An 18,383-nucleotide genomic window follows, 5' to 3' on the forward strand; every position below is an offset into this window, starting at 1 on the left:
ATAAATTTCAAAGCAAAATAACAATATCTGAAAATAACTATTTTTGCTAATCGAAAATCAAATCTTCTTGAATATATATCATCGCTTAAAGATACGATATTATAGGACATTTAAACAAGAACGAAATCATTTAGATTATCATTTGATAGTCTTGGCTATATTTTAATACGTAAAATGTAAAAAACCATCAAAATTTCACACAATATTCATCGAACAAACACTTTGAAACGTGTTAATTGATAAATGGCATGAAGATAGCTTCTGTATAAATCGTTAACTTAATTTCGATGAGTTACATTTTCTTACAAAACAGTGTTGGAAAAAGAATAAAATTCACGTTTCAAACTAACATTTATCCCTTTTAAAATTAGCTACATTAAAGAGCCTGGTGACGATAAGTCGATGAGAGACTGAAACTAATATTAATATCTGAAACTGCCGGAGAATTCATTTGATTCTATTATCAGACGTATGCTTCAACGACGTGTTCCCTCAGATACCATTTATAGTCAATAAATAGCCGAACAACTTAATGAAAAGAATACCGTAAATATTCCTGCGTTATCTTTATAGCCCGGGTTGAAAGGCCTTCATTATTTACAGTTGATGAGATTTCATCAAACTTGTAATAAATTGTCGCCATGCAAATGAAAGTTGCCATAGAGAGATGTTTTACAAAGGGAATCATAGTCGTTGAGTTACACTGATAACAAAAACAATGTGTAGGTAAACAAACAAATAGACACGCTCCGCGTCTCTTCAAAGGGTTAAATAGGCATCGCGTAATAACAGACTGATAAAATATCTCCTACAGTTATTAATTATTCTACTCTCCCATGGATAATGATATCGTATTAATACCAAACACAGAGCATACAATATTGCTTTGAAATGAGTACACACGACCCGCTGTCACATCATTGTTTAGAACAGAAATAGAAAATAAATATGAACCCATTTCTACTAGCCAATCTTTTTATCTTCAATTCGCATCTAGGATGTAAGAATGTACGTCGATGAGGTAAACCCTATATAGACAATGCCATACACCTGGTAGGGTAGACAAGTAATGTATACTGAAGATAAACCTTAAAATTCTAAGGGTTTGGAAAAGCTTCACAGCAAGTAATTGTTTATTTCCGTAAGGCGACGTCAATTACCGACTCTATTTAGGATGGTAAATATTCTTCCTCTTACTAAAATGTCAATTTGATGACGTTGCGTATCACATTAAAATGACGTCACATTTTAGCACATCAGCCGAAATGGCACTGAACATTTTGAACGAATACGTTTGTTTGTATCCACTCCCTTGTCAAAGATTAACACACAAAAAAAACGTAGTTCCCAAACCGGGGTCACTTGGTGCATCTATGTGGAATAGTAATCCCACATGGGTTTTCCACATGGGATATGTGCATCTTGCATACGCAGTGGTTAGAGAAAAACCTTTAACCTACCTAAGGAAAAGGCGGCTCACTCACCATATTATTATGAATAAAACGTCGTCACTATTACTTCATCGCTTGATGCAGCATTACCAGGGTAACTTCATCAATTTTGTCACACATTTCACGCGCCCATAGTATAGTGGGCTCATCGTTTATCTTTATTTTTCACGGAAGGAAAGTGTACGATAGCTCAATCAATCATTCCTTTGTTATGAGGGCAAATAAATAAAATTTCTCTGTCTACATCACACAGGAGTAAGATATCTTATTAAACTCTGACATAAAGCTTGAAGCTAAACTTGATGTTCCGAAAGGATAAACAAATTCCAGTTTAACACATATGTGATCACGTGTCTCCTGTTAAATTATTGGATATCATCGGTCACAAACAATCTTCTCGTATCTTTTAAATAGTGTATCTTCGAATACCCATATACTAGTCTGATTGGATTATACTAATGAAATGACATTAAGAGATTTTACCTCTCAAGCTTGAGTTTCTTATACCATATATCACTCTTTCAAGGTAAGAGGTATGACATCTGGGTTCCGAGTGATCTTTCAAGGTAAGAGGCATGACATCTGGGTTCCGAGTGATCTTTCAAGGTAAGATGTATGATATCTGAGTTCCGAGTGATCTTTCAAGGAAAGAGGTATGATATCTGGATTCCGAGTGATCTTTCAAGGTAAGAGGCATGACATCTGGGTCCGAGTGATCTTTCAAGGTAAGAGGTCCCTGAGGTGGAAAACGTGATTCTTTCTATCCTTTTACTTTCATTTGTCATGCTTTAAGAGGGAAGTCTCTCTACAACAAGGGGAATAATCATATGAAGCTTGGTAAATAAACCTTCAATCACGATATCCCTCACACACATGGAAATAATAATATTGTAACGTTTTTCAAAACTGCTGCTTTGTAGATTAAAGGGGCTCAGTTACAATCCATGAGGACCTCTCCACTACAACTATTCAAATAAAGATCAGCGTGCGCAGTACTAAACTGTGATATTTATGCTGCTTTAAATCAGGGGAGATAGATAGGTTACAAACAAGAAAAGGAAAACAAATTATCACGATACTGTAGTCATTGCGTTTTTCAAATAGTTTTTAAGTTACTTTTATTGCCGCACTTTATATATCTGTTTATATACGAAACTCTGTAAATGAGAATTTAGTGTTTTTATTTAAAAATTAATTTGGAAGATTATGTCTCGAAATTGTTTTCAAGTACGAATCCTTGCTAATATATGTTATGTGAAATGAAAGATAAGGTAAAATCCTATCTTCGGTTGTTTTACAAGGACAAATCTTCAGCAATATATCTTAATGTGATTTCAAAAACAATATAGAGCTCATTAATATATCTAAATATGAAATAGCAAACAGGACAAAATTCCAGTCTCGGGTCTTCAATGTGAAATAATTCGGTTCATAACATAGCTAGCTGATATTTTTTAGCACAATCAAACAAATATTTTATGAGTTTGTCCTTTGTAGTTTACACCACTTTGATATAAATATCTGATATATCAAACCTTTTAATAAAATACGTAATATCTGGCATTTTCAGCTTTAAACACATTTCAATTCAAGGACAATGCTGTTGTTCATACCATGTGTTAAAACGTCATTTGATTTTGAATTAACAGTCGTATAAATCAAAATTGCTGGGCGGAGTATAATAGGTTGTATTTTATGCAAAATTATTATTTTTGCCTGGAAATAACAAATTTTGAATTATAAGATGTTTCTATTTTATATATTTGCCTTGAATTATCGATATTCTGAATTGTCTCTAAATTGTCGCCCCTTTGTCTTCAAAAGATGAAACGAAAGTGTTCAGACGAAATATATTTAATAATATGATATCATTTTTTAAACATTTTGTCGCGAAATAACCACAGTAGATCAAAATGTCTCAACGGATATCGAGTTTAAATAACCAGATTTGGCTCGAATTTGAGATATTGTTCCTTGCAGAAATTCATTAGATAATTATACTTTTATTTGTTTTATCACTGCGTCGTTAAGCTACCTCATTACATATGACAAGACAAAGACATTTTAAATTTACTAACTGTTGAGTTAACGAAATGGCAGAAATAGACCATCGTATTTAGTAGAAATTCCTTGCAACACATGCTATGGGTGATCTTATAAACACATTATCTCGCTATAACCTCACAAACTATACATTGGCACCATGCTCCTAACTTGGTTCACAGCCTGTATCAAACTTATCACACGATGAATAACATTTGTTGAACTACTTATACAAGCTGTTAGTTACTTCACAATGGTTTGACCGTAAATAGATCATGTTATTGCGTCAATGTGTAATTATCTCACTTTTATAATGAAAATTTAACAGTTTATCATTGGTGTAATATTAACAATGAGAATATATTTTTGTAAACATTTGTCTCAACATCACGTATATATTTATTTATTTTTTCTTTCTCTACTTATTAACGTGAACAAGTGTACCAGCACCTGCTCAATTTCAACAAAATTTGAGGAAACATGATACCACACATTTTCATTCTTTCAGTAAATTGAGTTTCATTTATGAGATGATGAATGTTTACTAGACTAGCTAGAGGTATCATGTAACGCATACAACCAATGCATTTTCTATATATATGATATGGTAGGTTGATTTTCTTCAAACGCATGAAATATTTTCTTTTAAAAAAAAAGCATTACAATATATTGACACCTCCGATGCAAGTCCCTTGCAACAACAAAAAACAAAAACAAAAAACAAAAACAGAAAAATACATTCATAGGTTTGTGAATGCAATCGGATCAGTGCTATTTTAATGTCTAATTTGCCGCCTGAAACAGCGTGCGACCATCGTACACGACAAACATTTTATGTCGTGATACCCATAATAAATTAAGGCTCAATGGATTTTGCATACTGGCGTTGGTGTTTAAAAACTAGTTTAATACCTATAAGTGCTAATTTTCTGTTCCTTAGATTAAGTGAAAATAATTTTAAAAGAAATAGTAAAGTGGCCAAAGTAAAATAGCAGTTATTAAAGAAAGATAACAAAGATTATCGAGAAAATGAAGTCATCACTACCTGTCCTCAGTTTGCCTTAGATGTTGAACAATAAAATAGGTACTAGATTTCCACGCCAGTACTGATAATCGAACTCTGGCTGTTTGCAAGAAAGGCCAGTTATGTAACCACTGAACCGGTTTGTCTTTTAATTCAAATTTAAATAAGACAAACCTTTGGTAGGATCGTAAACATGATCGGTTATTGTGCTAGCGTTACAAAACAAACATACCGGTTATAGATGTACTTATTTATTATTTACGATTGTTATTTTGTTTTTCCATGTTACAACTTCGCATTTTGTCTTGTTTGATAAGAACACAGCTGGTATGCACTGAGCCTTTATACTCTATGCAATATTCTATACAGAATTTATTGAAGAACTTGTCAGGACCGGTGAAAAACACAGCCTGCCTAATCTTATAATTTTCACTTTAAGATATACTGATAATGTGTTAACTTTTTAATAACAAGAAATATATTGACTTGATCATCGACCGTTACTTACGACACCACCAAGATGGGCGGCAAACAATAACTCAATAGTTTACGCGTGACGATTTATATTTTCTGATGATGACAATTCTTTTTATACCAGTAACATTTTCTATCGAAGTTTTTTACCGTTTTTTGCACGTTGTTTTTTATTTGATTTTCATAAACTTGGTCCAGATATCAAGATTTTGTTGTTCAATATCGAGTGTTGATGGACAAAACTGCAACAAAGGATTTCAAGATGTAAATTGATGAAGATATGGCCAAATCTCATGCGGATATATTATTTTTCCGTAACATTGAACATTGACGTTTTCTATTATGCTTATGTGTATGCCTTGTTGTTTGATTATCTAAAACCCGGTTCCCTCTTCGAGATCATGACATTTTCTCTGATATGACAGGATTTTCAAAATCATTCAATAGAGTTCATGAATTGCAGTTTTGGAGTTCGAAAGAGAAATGATGACACTTTAGAAAGGCACACAAGAATTGACGATACACAGGACACAGACATCAAAGTTAGTATTAATAATAAGATCATGCCTATTGAAACGTTTGTAAAACCCGAAATCAAAGCTGATTTCTCGACAAAAGCCTGATAGGAACATATAGGTACGCTGGCTTTGGTAATAAAACTATCGTAAAACAAAAAATCTAGATTTCACTCAAATAGCCATATTCCGTCTTTGCATATTGCAGAGTTATCTTCTCTTGAGAACAGGTATTGATTGTTACGTCACTTGTTTAAGAGAGTAACGTCATCAATTTTTGAGAAAACGACTTAATTTTTTCACACAAACCAATGACGTAACAATCAATACCTGCTCCCAAGAGAAGATAACTCTGCAATACGCAAAGACGGAATACCAGTCGTTCAAGAAAATTAAATGTATCATATACTATATATATTAACAATACTAATACCACTGTCATACAGAAATGACAGAAAACAGTGGTTATCATATTTGAATTATGTATGAAATTATATCAACTAATCATTCGTCTTATGGACTTCGATAATAAGGAGTGTCATGGAAATCCTGGGATTTCGTTCTAAAAGAAAGGCAAAATGCCTAGGCTTATAATCACGATATATTAATGTACCTTATAAATTGTTTAAAGTATAATGTTTCCTTCCTTGTTCCTTAGTCCCTTCGTTTGGAATCGCTGTGAATACTTGTAAAGTATTAATCATAAATTTGATAGCACATTGGAATAAGGAAACCCCTTTTAGTTAGGGCAGGGTTGGTAAATGCATTTTGTTGGGTTATTAATTATTTGAGAAAGCATTCATGCTACTTTCAATTTCAAGCTAATACATATTATAAAACCATATACCTTAATTTTATTTAAAGCAAAGTTACACCCGCATTCGCGCAGACAATTTTAAAGAGATTATTCCTTGATTTCCTTTAAAAACTACAGAATAAATTTTAAGTAAGTACATATTTCTACCTGGAGTGTGAATCAAAAGTCATTACTTTATGTGTTACGAGACAAATTCAACCGGGATATTTATATCCTATTCCTCATAAACGATAAGAGATAAAATCGAGTTCTTACAAACAAATGCTAATAGAAAGGTCATGTAAGTTTTAATTATTCAATCGTTACAATAATTAACTGTTTTATTATGACGTAACAAATATGATATGAAAATATATTATAATATTATTTTGGGGCGAAAAACTAGAAAATTTCTCATTGATATTTACTCTTGCTTGATTTGATTTTACAAACGGCGACATTAATAGTACTTAATACATGAGGCTCTATGAGACATGATCATCGGAAACTAGTGCGTCACTGGGTGCCCCCGACATCCCTAACCCCACCCCGTCCTATCTTACAAAGAACCTACTCCCATGAAGTTTAGAATAACTTCTAATAAAAGTAATGCAGATGACATAACTATCACCACAACGTGACACGTACTGGCGAGGTATCTTCCTGCATCAAATATGCTGCAAAGAAAATCGATATTTGCATAAACGGAAGTGCGATTTGTGTGCATTCTTAGAAATCATGTATCTCTCTGACAAATATGTGCTCTGTTATATATTCCACAACGTATCATTGATACACTAACTGATATTATTTCATTAAGTATTACACATGCATGTGAAGAAGTGATATTTGTACAGTACTGGCATGGTGGCTATTGATGTTAAGCTGCACACCACAACACACGGATGCAACAATATCAGCGGTAGAATGCATGCACATCGCTTGTTCGTCCCAGCCATGTGCATTGCAAGTTTGCGTCTGATGGAGCATTTGAGCCTGTGAATATTCGTTGAACACAAGAAGTATATGTATCATTCAGTACCTATATATCTGTCATTTTGAAACAAATATGAGTTTTGAAGATAAAGGTCTAATCATTATATTCGTATACAAAATGACACAGGATTAGAAATTGATGGAGAACTTTTATTTTTTCTTCATTTTTGTTTTCCTTTTATTACCAGTGCAATATTTACATAAGTGATTTATGAATTAAAAACGATAAGTTTTGTCTTCAACATTAAAGTTCATTAAAATATTTGAAATGGATTTTTTCTTTAAGAATTATGTAAAACAGCATTTCTGGATGATAGTAATTTTGAATATATCTTCGTGTGGAATTGCACGTTGACCTGAGACAAATCCAAACCTTATAAAGCCGTTACAAAAAGACAATTAAATTTATGTAAATTATGCAAAAAGACTTACGCCATTTTCTTCAAACCTCATCTGAATTAACTTCGCTTTATTTTTCATGTTACAAACTCAGCAGTAAAAAGTTTTAGAACATTTTTTTTGACAAAAACTTTACGAACCGTTATTTTATTATCAATGAAAGGGAATAGCCTACAAGGTACCTCCTACCATGTATAAAGTTAAATGTTATATATTTTTTGAATTTTTAAATTTAGTAATCATAAAATAAGTAAATGTATGAGTTGACGAAACTAATTTTGTACAGGTAGTCCCAGGGCTGAAACATTCTTTCAGTAATAATGTTTACCATTCCGCTTCTATTCCGCTCATGGCATTAATCTGGAATCATTGCCCTTCTGTTTCTCGCTATATAATTAGCCAATTGCAAAATAACGTGATTTAAGATAATTTTTCTGTCAGTGAAACGCAATTTTTCATTTCAGACGCAAACTTTATGGTAGCTTTGTGCTGGATGTTTTGAAGAGACTTTGTAGAGATCGTATATAATTCTTTCGATTGTTACACGTAACCTTTGCCATTAGACCAGACCAGCCATAATAACGACACATAATGTGATTTGATTGGATATATCAGCTTTAACTGTCTTTTACGGGCACTTTAAAAAAAATTAAACACCATTCGAGTGACAAAGTTTTAAAACATGAATATAAAAATGATAAAAACTTTTGGCAATTTAGCTAACGATGTCAATTGTGTGAGAATACTAACGAGTAATGTGTCTCTGGGGAGATCATCATGACATTTAGTAAATCTCTTCATTGGATATCCTCTCCCGGATTCCAATTTTGGCTAATTTCAAATAAGCAACATTCAATCTAAATCATCCTTACCATATCTCAAACTTCCCAAAAGTAAGGAAATTTCCATAAGGTACACTTTTTTCTGTAGCTATTTGCTGGGGATAATAATTCCAGTGTATATTTTCACGTGCTCAAATACCTTTGCGCGCATGTTTATATTAGGTTAATCAATAATATATATTGAAGAATCTATACAGAAATGTATGTCAACAGTATTAGCACTGAAAAAGAACTTGGATTTTAAACATTTTGAGAGTAAAATGTACAAAGTTATTTAGTCATACGGACGACAAAGTTTAATTGTTATATCATCTATAAATGTATGATATGAAAGTATATGCAATCTTATAAAACATATTATGTCAAGAACGTAACAATTTTTCTTTCCCCAAAAAAGCTTATAGCAGTAAGTCCGTACAAAATATTGTATTTCCAAATTTCTTTTATTATACAGTATTTTATTTAATAATTTGAAACAAACCAATTCAAATACTGCTTATCAGATAGATCAAATTTCTTTGCATTTTTTCGAAATTTTAGACATCATTTTTGTGTGATAAAATATACTCAAAACTGTAAAAATTATGTTTTCATTATATACGATTTAGCTTACAATATTTCTACTAGTATTGTTTTGCCTGTTCCTAACGAACTGTTTGATCTAATTTGGTCTTCGACACGGGTCTGTAATCCATTATGATAAACACACTTTTTAGTCAGTTTTGCATCTACTTGACATACACTAGGTACATGTATTAAGTTATATTGCTACATACAACATAAACGAGTAATGGATACACCGTATTGATAGTGTATGTATTTGCTGAGAATATAAAAAAGACCAATCTTAGTTGTTTGGCAAATATGTTTTCAGAAATTTGATTCCGATAGGGCTACCGGTATAAATAACTGTAGCCGCATCACTGGAGCGCTTCGTGTCTCGCGCGGCAGGCGTTGCCATGGAAATAGTTATGTTTACACGCCGATGACAATCAAATCTTAAAACTTGTTCACTGTGCCTTTCTACAATATCTTCATTTGTATTACCAAATGTTACAGGTTTAATAATTTGTTTGTGTCCTACGTTCATCTGTCAAGACAAAAGGTGGTGGACAAAAGGTGGTGGACTAGGAGGGAGGTTTGCTTCTCTTTTGTTACATCTTTTGAGTAGAAGCACTTTTCATAATATTCACAAAACCAATCTGTGTTCCTCTACTTTTTTAAACTCATGAAAGACGTGTGTTTTACACACCATTTTTTCTGTTTCAGTAGTAGTTAAGTTCAATTTGAATTTCTACCTGTTTAACTTTCTGGCATCAATGAGTCATAGACGGACGAAGCAGATGTCAAATGTTGTGTTAGTCCTTTTTAGCATACTTTGTCTATTACAAAATTTCAAATTGCCATCGAAATGTGTTTGTGTGCTTTACGTTAAGTTAAACAGTAGACATTATCATGGGTTTCACATGAGTTGCTGGACACATTGTTATTCCAGAGCCTCTGTCCCGTATCCGTTTTATAATCTTTTTTCCTGGGGTTCTTACTACTCCCCCTCAATTCTTGTTATTGTATTTTTCTATCGACTGTGAGCTCCGATGCGTTCATTGAATGATGACCCTCAGTTATCCAAATAAAAACAAACTGTGCAGCACTTCTAATAAACCTTTTGCAGTTCACTGAAGTTTAATTTATACAAGGCACATAATACCCTTCCGATCGTTTGGCTTCTATTGCACATGTTTATTCATTCACTTGTTTCTTACTGGCGATCTACTTATATTTCATTTAGTCTCCAGAACGTGTAATTAAATAAGCTATTTTCTCCTCGTCTTCTGCTACATGTCTTGACATTCATGTATAGTATATATACATTAATGGTCATTGAACAACCAAGCAACTTTTGAAAACGTGACAATTGAAATATCATCATCAGGAACGTTTCTTTTCTCAGTTGTCACATTTCCCCCTGCTTATGGAGTTAACTTGACATCACTATACCCCCTTCTATCTCAGCATTAAGTTACAGAATGACAATATAGGTCACCAAACTACCCAGAGACGCAATGGCCGACATTATACTTTTGTTCTTTTCTTCTGCGCTATAATTGTTGTCCCCCTGCTTATTGAGTGTTCTTGGTATAGTTTTACTATTCCAAATTCATAATCAGCCTCACATCCTCACAACAATGGTCACCAATCAACGAAAAATCTTCACGGCAAACGTTACCAGTTTCGCAATCTTAATGTTTTCTTTTCCTCAGTAGTAAAGATATTCCTCCGCTTATGCATTTTAAAAATCAGAGTTGATTAACTCTTTCAGATTGTGTTTTAACTTTAGGACTATCTGGGGAGATGCCAGTAAAGTGTGGGTTTATTATGAACTCTGCTAATACATAAAAGAGATGATTGGGGCTATCAAGGCTGCGAAACACCTCTGGAAGTAAGATATCAACATGAAGAGACTGCTAAGTGACTGAAGACCCTCCACTGTCTAAAATACTGTGTATCAGATATTTTCTAGTGACTCAAATTTCATGGTTTCCCAAAGTACACCATTTCGTGGGTATATGAATTGGTGGATAACGAGTACTCATTCATATGGAGAATAGCGTCATGTCAAACCTTTAATTACTTCGTGAATATATGAATTCGTTTATAAAGTGTATCCACAACAAAAAAAATCCCACGAAAATGAATGATTTTACAGTAGTTGGTGATTTAATATTTTCCTGATTTTGGAAATTGGGGAATTCATGACGGTAGTCACTGTTGGCATAGGAAACGCGTAGACTTCCATCGCATTAGATTTAGTCCCGGATATTTTTGTCGGCTTCACATTAGCTTCGCCTTTATTTTGATATCGCCTCACCTGCACGATGTAATGATTATAATCAATATACTTCTATGTGATTGTTATGGCAGGTTTTTCCGATATTCATAATCCAGTTCAACATAAAACAAAGACATGATTATTTTCAGAATAAACGCAAATTGGAAGTGGTTCTAGACATAGAGTTACCAAAACGAATTGTGATTAGAAATCATATTTATTTGACTAAATTTTAATTCTTTAAATTTCGAAGATATTACGAGGTTTAAACAAGATTATTATATTGAAAAAAGAAAAATATGTTTAAACTTTTAGTATAACATAAATTTGCTGATAAATTTATCATACAAACACATTTTCATGCTATTTTCAGATAATAATTTAAATTCCATTTTATTTTTGTGTTGATATTCTCTTGCAAAGAGAAAGTCATAACATGACCAGGAGGATGTGTAATGTCTCATTAATATCTAAGTATACACCTCTTTACCGCACTTGCTATTACAGACCGGATATCCACAACTTACTCTTTTTGTATTTTGTTTGTTTTTGTTTCTGTTTTATTAAAAAATCTGTCACGTCTTCCATGTAACCATATTTTATTGTATTGGACGAGACACCTGGTGCATGCATATATTATTCTACAACAGACAATGCACGTGCAAAGCTCTTCCAAAAACCATCTCCGCAAATATAAATATAAACAAACGAGCCGTGGGACTGGTTTCCTTTGTCGAATGAGTGTGCACGTATTTAGTTGTGTACGCATTTGAAGCATAATTAGCATAACGTCGTAACGACGATGAATGTTATCTTTATTGTTATCTGAAAGTTAGTATCACTGTCACTAACTTCATGTGTCACATTGTATTTACTACACTTTGTCAGTGTACTTTATTGTGCGTTGCTGTTCTACAAAATTGTATTTCACCGTGACGTACGGTTTGTCTGTGATATACAATGTAAGTAACTGTATTATATCTAGTGATCATTACCTGTTACGTACGGCATTGAAAGATTCTATAGTATTAATATCATTGTAATGTATTAAATTGTTATGTCACTGTATCATACCTTACGAGTTTGGTGTATTTCAGTTAGATATGCTGTTTTATGAGTTATGTCATTTTTTCGTACTGCACGATTAATGTGTAATTCATTGTATTATACTATATTGTTACCACGTATTTTATTGTACAATATACATCATACAGTCTTTGTATTATTGTATACATGTATTGTATAAAATCCGGAAGTCACAGGCATTTTTTATAAACGTCGATATTAGTTTTCTCTGGTAGGTAAACAAAGAAGTAAGTGGTATTTATTTTTTAATAAAAACAATATTCATCTTCTTTGTAACTAGTTCGATGGTATGAACTTTAAAAAATGATCACCTTTAATGAGAGATGGTTTAAGAAATCTACGGAAGACGAATTGCATAGAAACGTACGTGTCCACACCGTACTCGGATTGATTTGTGTGCAACAATTCAATATCAAAGTAGTCTTAAGTTAAGCTATAAACCAAGTCCAGTAAAAACACATAATTATGTTAACTAGCTAAACTTTCATCTCAATATAATAAGAGAATATTTTCTTATGCGATCATGCTCAAGGCACATTGTAGATAATGAAGAAATTCGATAACTGATTTTTTTTTTATTTCATGTGCTTAAAAGTAAATCATTTTGATATGTACTATAGTTATACAGTAGAATAAAGGGAAAACAATGATACAGCAGACCATCTTTAACATCTCTATACACTTGCTACTCTTGTACAATGTTTACATTGTACCACGTTAGGCTATTGTTTCTTCATTTTGACTTTTTCATCCGAAGGACATCTTTTCTGTTTCTGTAGATAATGGAATAAATCAATTTAAAATGACACACCTACTGAAAATAAAAACGTAAAAGAAATACAAAAGAGTACTGTATCTGCATATGGCATATTTGAGTGTTAAAATACGTTCCTATTATCAGGCAAGCTGAGAAAATAAAACATCCACGACAGCAAACATGACGAAGTCATAACTTAAAGTGACAAGCAATACCGAAAGATATCTCAAAACAAAATGTAATACACCTGAACCCCAACAAAAACAAGAAACAACTCTCGTTAATCCAAAGGGTAGACATTTTCCGTACAATGTATCGCTTGTGGCACCCTTCAAACCTGGACAAAATATATTCATTACCACCGATGTAAGAAACTATGAATATTTTTTTTAATATTTTCTTTTACTATTCTGAAATAAGATACTTGGAAACGTCTTTAGTGTAGATTGGAGCCTTTCTGTTACATAACCTTGGCTCAGTTGCGTGTTTGTCAACATAACTCATCAATTAAGAGACTCCTGATACGTTTCATAAGGAGGTTTTGTTTCAATAACGTTGATTTTCTTCTTATTATTTTGATTCTATTTTGTCATAAAAACTTTTATTTTCACTGTGTCAGCGGTATTTCTGCCTGTTTGTACCGCCAGCTGTTTGCATGCTTTTTAACATTGATCTTATTGTCATTTGTATCGACTTTCACGTTGGATGTGCTATCAGCGTATAACAGATGCATTGCGTTTTCCTAATTTACTCTATAAATAAGTTAATGGTCAGTTAATCAGCTGTTACATAAAAACCGTCTATGCTGAATCTGGGTATGTTTACATTAGTTACGCCCTCAAAATTCTATGAACTATGTTCTCTTCGTTCTCTGCACCCTAAGGATATGTCATGACAAAATCGAAGGCTCAATGTGGGCCACCTTGTGAATGATACATGCGGAAACATTTAATCTCATGGAAACGTAACGGTAAAATTGACTGGCTTTGAAGTAAGGCGATGTATGTCTGTATTCATTAAAGGATAGGTATCAGCCTAGAGGTATTTCGTTTAACCTGAAATCAATCAAAACGCTAACTACGTACCCACCATTTTGTTATAATACATGTATATTCCTTTGCTACAGAAAAGGTAAGTGAACAACACTCCTTGGGTATCGAAGATGTATATGTTATAACTGATACCTTAATGTAAAAATGTGAACTGATAAATAAGAAGCGAGCTCTGGTCGAAATTCTCGCTTTTCAATGATACATTATTATCAACATATATGTGTGTGGTGACTAGAATATCTCTTCCATTTTCCATCTTTCATCTTCCATTGTACTTAATATTCCAATTGTTTGGCTCGTAGATTCAGCGATTTAGAAGAAATAAACAGATGTGTGATGCAGTGTTATTCTTTTTTTATTTTGATATTTTATCTCTTGCAAAATTTATAAAGGTGTAATTACCTGTGAGTGTTACGTTGTTCTTTCTTCGTAAGAATAGAAATAGTGAAAATAATCCAAAGATGAATATATATACAGGAAAAGGATTATGTTGTAGTTAAGGTTAACACAACTCAATGACTAATCTGTCATCAGTAAATCGTCGCACAAAGCGATTGCACGGACTGTTGTGTATTGATCACAATCTTTAAAAACGACATGACGTCTCAAAGATAGTGTAGATGGGATTATTTCCCTTGGATCGTGATGGTCTAAAAATCAGAGATTGTTTTGTAGAATCTTACAGCCATAACTCTTAAATTTTTCATCAATGAAATGGGGGAAAAAAGGAAAAACAGGGTTTGACTTAAAGGAACGGTATTCTACATTTGTTTCTGTTGTCATAGACAAAAAAAAATAGCACTGGATTGTGGGCTGCTAACATTAAAGAATTACCTGGAGAATATAATCAAAATAACTCTTAATAATAACATCAATGAAGTGAACAATTAGCAACAAATGAAATAAATAGTGCTGGAATGTTTTAAATGCGACAAATTTGAATAACAATAAATAATGTTTGTTTTCCTTTTCTAAGAAAAGATCAAGCAAACGTTGTCAAACATTGACACGTAATTCCACACATTTATTCCATGTTTTCTCCGATTCCAGATATTGTACAACTTCAACTTAAAACATGAATATTTAAAGAAACATATACAAACCGATCATTACAAAATGTTTCAGAGGAAGTTTGGTATGTCAAAATAATGTATGTCTGTTCTCTTAATTGACTTTTTGTCGCGTATTGTTCAAAATGAAAATAATGATTTTGAGTTTGTTTTGAGAGAATGGGAATATTGTTTTACTCTTATAACGGATTTCACTTAATTTACAATATATTCAATAAAATACATAAGTTGCATGAATGGTGAAAAACAAGAACATTACGTTTCTGGTAATAAGCAATAAATATTGAAATTGAATTTAAAATTGAATTTTATATTAATATACAAATACCCATTTTTGAAATCACCATATGGGTTGTACTCTAAATAGGTTGAATGCCGTAAATGCGTTGATATTCCACACGCGTTACCATTGACTAATAAATATTGATCTCAATGGGATTCTATCAGTAAGCATAAATATTTGTGGGGTGATTTTAATGATATGATAAAATGCGTAGAATTGTAAGTCCTTTCATCTCAACATCTGTGTGAATCAAAGGGATTTATTATGTGCCATTCTAACGACACAGTTTATATAAGACAGATAGAGACCTCGTGCATTTTGTTACAAATTCTCGCACATTTCAACTCGTGCAGACTCGAAGATTGCAGTTTGCTAATTAGAAGGGAAAACAACAAAAAATTGCAGATTTTCGACGATTCCTCATATCAGCTTTTGTTTTTCATTGTTCATATCAGTAAGTGACATCGTAAACAATGACTTCCAAAGAAATAATTACAAATGCTCATTATTAATTTAGTGCAAATCCATTAGTTTGTTTATTTTTACAACGTCAATGTTTTTGGGGAGTCATAAAACAACAAAACAGAACGTCAAATGAACGTTTCATTACCTTAGGATTTTGTAATTTGCAATAAATCGGGACATTTTTCAATTTGAACATTTTCAACAGATAGTCTTTCTCTTGTTTAATGGTAACTGATAGCGAATGTTATTTATTTTATTAGCCTGTTATATAGTTGAATATATTTATCTTTCATTTCCCTTGTATTTAAATATAAGTAAAAAGATATACGTATGAAAGAGTATACTGTGTTATCATTAATGTTTTGTTGTTGATGACAAATGTTGCTGATCTTATGTAAATTGTTAATTACAGATGTTTATTTGAGACATATTATTTTATCCTTTGTAACAAAAATACCAAAAGTACTACAAGTTTTAGAGCGTTAGTCCTAATGTGATTGCCATTATAACATTGTTGCCTACGTATTTGTAAAAATGCATATGGAAATGTTTTTATTTTTGTAATTAGCACTAAAGGCAACAAATTAAAATAAAAATTCTTGTCAAAAACTGATATTTTGCGACATATATTGTTACATGAATTGCTTGGAGATAGAATCCAAACATAAATCCCTCGCACATATTTATTTACACACACATAGAGAGAAAATACATTGATCTTATTGCTCATTTCGCAAATTAAAAAATCACTGTGAATATGTTTGTAAAGCTATAATAACATCTCGAAAAGAAGTTTGCACGATAATAGTACCACGAACAGCAGCATTATAACAACCCAATGTACTCCTACATAGCATTTGTTCGTGTGATGAATGAAGCGGTTGACATGCGTGAAAACATCAGTACGAAAAAGCAGACATCAGCTTATGACAATGTCAACTATGAAAATTATTTTGGAAAGGACAAAATTTACCGCTGACTAAACACAATAGGACAAAATCAACCAAAGCGTCAACAAAAGGACAAAATTAACCGCTGACTAAACATAATAGGACAAATAATTAACCAAAGCGTCAACAAAAAACCCAGTTACGGCAGACTAAACACAATAGGACAAAAATTAACCAAAGCGTACCTACAAAGGTGAAATTGAGCTCAGTGTCTGTCAGCACACAAGAGCAAAATCAGCATTCAACGTTGATACTATAGTAATTATCTTTCAAAGTGAGAGTGGCTTACATCTACGTTTAATTAGTTTATACAACAATATTCTTTTATTCAGTAATTACAGCAATTACATACTTCACTATGTACGTTCAATTAGTACTAATTCTAATTGACATCCTGACAATTCAAGGTATAGAATACCCTATATGTTTAATATTGAATAATTTGAGTTAGTCTTATAATATTTGGCATGTAACACGTGCCGAATCATGCATACCACGTGACAGGAATTGTCAGCAACAATCAATATACAATGCATCTGTTTGGTGTTAAAATGAGATTACGGGTCAATGAAACCCTGCAACTATTACTTCATGACCGTTATTAACATAATATCGTATAATTTTAATTCAGCCTACTAAAACAGTGAAAAAATATATTTTCCTTGAACTATACCATAACGTTGTATATACGCATACATAAACAGCCTTTCGCTGTAAGTGAAATCTATATATATTCCAATAAGGTAAGGCTAAACAAGAAAAAGAATATTCCAGAATATCTTTTGAGAGGTTTCGCAAAAGTGTATTTCAATTCCTGTATATGCTTGACAGAATGTTGCAATCAATCTGAAAAAAGAAATTAATAATATAATCCCTTAATGTTAATGTATAAATTTTTAATGGGCAAGTATGAAATAGGGGATCGTGTTTTGATATCTTATTAAAAAGCTGAGAGTTTTCTTGAATAAAAGTGTCAAAGTGATACAACTACCGCGAAGTATGTAAAAGGTATGTTTGTTACACGATGATATTGTTATTTATGATGCCATTATAGGAAATGGTGTGTATTTTGTAAATAATACGAAATTCTCAATCAATTATATGTTTTGTTTATGTAGTTATTTTTGTTATGTGTTTACATGCTTGTAAATTTCAAAATCTGAATCTCCAATTCTACCTGTCTCGATTTTTTCTTTCAAATTAACTACAGACATGTATATAATTAAGTTTTGTTGAGCTTATACGTTCTTTAAAGTGCAATCAACAACCAAAGTGACCATATTTAATTGAGTTAAATACTCAATCAAATGTGATTTTCTTTTAATACAGTTACAATACTTTTCCTCAACC

Source organism: Mizuhopecten yessoensis, unplaced genomic scaffold, assembly GCF_002113885.1.
Source record: "Mizuhopecten yessoensis strain PY_sf001 unplaced genomic scaffold, ASM211388v2 scaffold6411, whole genome shotgun sequence".
Classification (NCBI taxonomy): Eukaryota; Metazoa; Mollusca; class Bivalvia; order Pectinida; family Pectinidae; genus Mizuhopecten; species Mizuhopecten yessoensis.